The 3,845-nt window shown below is 50.4% G+C and overlaps 1 pseudogene; it reads right to left on the bottom strand.

Annotated features, from left to right (window-relative positions):
- Nucleotides 1-1,513: 1,513 nt before the first annotated feature.
- On the bottom strand, nucleotides 1,514-2,582 carry LOC102239580 (annotated as a pseudogene).
- Between the last annotated feature and the right edge of the window lie 1,263 nt (nucleotides 2,583-3,845).

Raw genomic sequence — 3,845 nt, 5'->3', positions numbered from 1 at the left:
TTTTTGTGCCCTGGGCCTCTAGTATGTAATTATATATGTGTTTTCCGATGGTCTTAGGCGACCCCTGTGAAAGGGTTGTTCGACCCCCAAAGGGGTCGTGACCCACAGGTTGAGAACCACTGCCTTAGAAGAAAACATAGGGGTAAATCTTTATCACCTTGAATTTGGCAATGAATTCTTGGATATGACACCAAAAGCACAAGCAACAAAAAAAATAGATAAATTGGACTTCATCTAAATTTAAAACTTTTGTGCTTTATAAAAAAAAGACAATCTGTAGACTGGGAAAAATATTTGCAAATCATATATCTGACAAAGGACTTGTATCTAGAATTATATAAAGAGTTCTTACAACTCAATAATAAAAGTAAATAATTCAATTTTTAAATGGTCAAAAGAGATCTTGTATTAAATGTTCTTACCAAAATAAAATAAAAATGAGCGAGAGGATCCACATAGATATTTCACCAAAGAAGATATACACATGGCCAATAAGAACATGGAAATCATTAGCCATCAGGGAAATGCAAATTAAAACCACAGTGACGTACCACTTCAAATCCACTAGGATGCCTAGAATAAAAAATACAAAGAATAATAACAAATGTGGACAAGGATATAGACAAAATGGAATCCTCATACCCTGCTGGTGGGAAAGTAAAGTAGTGCAGCAACTTTGGAAAACAACCTGGCAATCCTCAAAAATTTAAACATAGTTACCATTTGACCAAGCATTCTATTCCTAAGCATATATCCAAGAGAAATAAAAGCATATGTTCACACAAAAACAACAAATGTTCATAGCAGCATTATTTTTTCATTTATCAATTTTATTTGTTTATATTTTGTCCTTACACCATCCCCCCCCCCCCCCTTCACCTCCTTTAATAGCTCTAAAACACCAAAGAGGAGGGGCTTCGGTTTCGCTGGCTCTACTTTAAAACATCATGGCTTTGTGTTCTGTTCCATATGAGAGGAAGGGGCTGCAGAGGGCCCAGCCCACGGGAGTGGCTTTGGTTAAGTCCCTGGTCGTGCTGCATAGACGAAGCTCGGGTTCGAGAAGACACCGAGGCACGGGTGCGAAGTTCCTGGCTGGTCCCACCCAAGCCGGACAGTGTGCTACCTCACTCCACCACCAGGAGGCGACTGTTCCATCTGGCTTTTCTTCTTTTGGGGTTGCTGGCGGGATGGACAGGGGAAGGGAGACAAGAAAAGGGATGTTGTGTGGGATCGCGGTAGGTGAAGCGAGACCTAGGCCTGGGGCTGTCGGCGGAAAGCTTCCTCTCTTTCCGCGGGGGGGTCCGATGCGTGAGGATTTCTCCCTGACTTAAGACTGTGAGAGGGGAAGTTATGGGGCCGGGCAGCAGTTAAAGTTCTCTCGTCTGCAAGGGAACCTCTTCCTTCAGTTCAGAGGACGAGCTTTTAGGAAACGCTGCCTTCCCCGGTATGCGCATCACCCGGACTGGGTCAGACTCCAGAATTTAACTGTTTGCGGTGGATCTGAGAGAGGCAGCCAAGCTGGTTTAACTACATAGATAGGGATGGCTCCGAACTCCCTCTTTCAGCCCCAGAAAGGACGGGCTGGAATTCTAGAAATTCCCAGAGGGAATACCAAAGTGAAAGGGAAAGGAAGTTATAAAACTAGATTGTCTTTCCCGATCTCCCTTCCCCACTCCTCGTCGGGGCGCCCCCTGCAGGCAGCCATCTCAGCACGCCTTCAGCACTTGCTGCAGAAGGGAGGCAGGCGCACGTCGTGGGCTGTCTCCCAGGGCACCAGGGTGGGCGAAACGAGCTGGGCTCGGCCTTCCGCGCCTCCAGGATAAGGCGGTGCATGAGATAGCCGCGGCGCGGGAGGGCCACGTCGCTGTTGGCCAGCAGTCCCATGGGACAGAAGTCATTGGCGCCGTCGCCCACGTAGAAAAGGCACTCGAAGTGCACGCCGTCTTGGGCCCGCACGCGCAGGGGGTCGCTGAGCACCTTGTGCTTGCACATGTTGGTGGGGCACCGCGCGCAGCTGTGCGTGTGGAAGGGCCGCAGCGCCAGCAGCCCCCGTGCGTCAGGCCCCGACAGGTTGCTGAGGATGCGGCGGAACAGGCCCAGGTGGCCGGTGGCGCGCAGAGCGCTCTCTACGATGAAGGTGTTGGCATCCGAAACGAGAATCACCTCGAAGCCGGCTCCCTGCTTGGCCACAAACTGCAGCAGGTCGCCCATGCCCCGGGACAGGGCGATGGTCTCACAGACGGCACGCAGGTCCCGCCGGCGCACGCCCTGCTCATCCAGGTACTTGAAGACCCGCTGCAGGTACTCGTTGTAGAAGCCCTCGCGGTAGGTGGCGTCCAGGCCGCTGGCCCCACGCTGTTTTCGTCCAGGATAGTTTCGTCCAAATCGAAGGTCAGGAGGAAGCATGGCGCCCCTGCACCGCTATCCCGCCCTCCTGGGAGCAGGGGGAGAAGAGCAGCAAGAGGAGGAAGTAAGCGAGGGCAGGCGCCGCGGGCGCTGATCCGGGAGAGGCTGGTTAGCAGGCCTCGGCCAGAGGCGCTGGCACATCCAAGACCCTAGACAGACATGGAGGCCAGCAACCGGAAAACACCTGCTCTTGGCTGGTACACCACCCGGAGCACTGCCTATAGGGACTGTTGGTCTCTAGCCATCGTCCAGAGCTCCTCTAGAGCAGCGGTCGCCAACCTTTTGGATCTCACCGACCACCAGTGGTCCGCGGACCACTGGTGGTCGGTGAGATCCAAAAGGTTGGCGACCGCTGCTCTAGAGCAGTTTTGTCTTGACTTATCAAATCATTTTGTGTCATCCAAAAGAGTTCCTCAAAAAAAGGGGCACAGGATCTCTGAGCTTCTCCAGCAGGCTTGGTTGCAGGCTCCTCCCTGGCCGGTACCCTGGTCAGAGCTTGTGCAGGAGGCAACCAGTTGACATGTTTCTCTCACATCAATGTTTCTCTCACATGGGTATTTCTCTCTGTCTTTCCATCTCTCTTCCACTCTCCTGCAGAGCCGCGGTGGCAGAAATCTGTCCCTGCTGAGTTTGAAGTGCAGAGAGTGGAGAGATGTGGGGAGCAGCTATAGGATAAAGCCTAGGACTGACCTGTTGGCAAAGTCACAAACAAGTCCCAGCTTAGAGGGCACAGTCCTCTTAGCATAATTAGGCTTGACCTTATAATGCTCCCTAAATCTTATCTGGGAAGCTAATGGGCTGAGGGAAGTGCAGGAAGTGTAACTATGGTCAAAACAAGTGAAACTCACAAGAACAGTGTAACTATGGTAACCACTACCTTGTTTACCTCTGACTATAAAATGGTTGGTGCGGCCTGAGCACCAGTGGAAGTCCTTCCTCTTGAGTTGGACTTACCCACCTGGCCCCCCAATATTCCCAAATTATCTCTTGTCTTTTCTCTTTTATTTGTGTGCGGCTCCTCTTCCAGATCCTGAACCCTGAACCACGCGGGACATGGAGGGAAACATTTACAACAGCAGGGGCCAGCTGGCGTGGCTCGGTGATTGAACGTTGTTGATCTATGAACCAGGAGGTCCTAGGTTTGATTTCCAGTCGGGGAACATGCCCTGGTTGCGGGCTCGATACCCAGTGTGGGGCGTGCCGGAGGCAGACAATCAATGATTCTCTCTCATCATTGATGTTTCTATCTCTCTCTCCCTCTCCCTTCCTCTCTGAAATCAATAAAAACATATATATATAAAAGTGAGGTGGGGAGAAGAGGGACATCTGTAATACTTGGAACAATAAAGATTAAAGAAAGAAAAAGGGGGCCTATTTATGAAGAATTAATCCACTTAATATATTCAGAACTATCCTTTAAAAAACTAAAATAAAATTAG

The sequence above is a fragment of the Myotis brandtii genome, unplaced genomic scaffold (genome assembly GCF_000412655.1).
Source record: "Myotis brandtii unplaced genomic scaffold, ASM41265v1 scaffold179, whole genome shotgun sequence".
NCBI lineage: Eukaryota > Metazoa > Chordata > Mammalia > Chiroptera > Vespertilionidae > Myotis > Myotis brandtii.
Note: the sequence above shows the minus strand (reverse complement) of the source record. Positions and strands in the feature narration are given on the sequence as shown.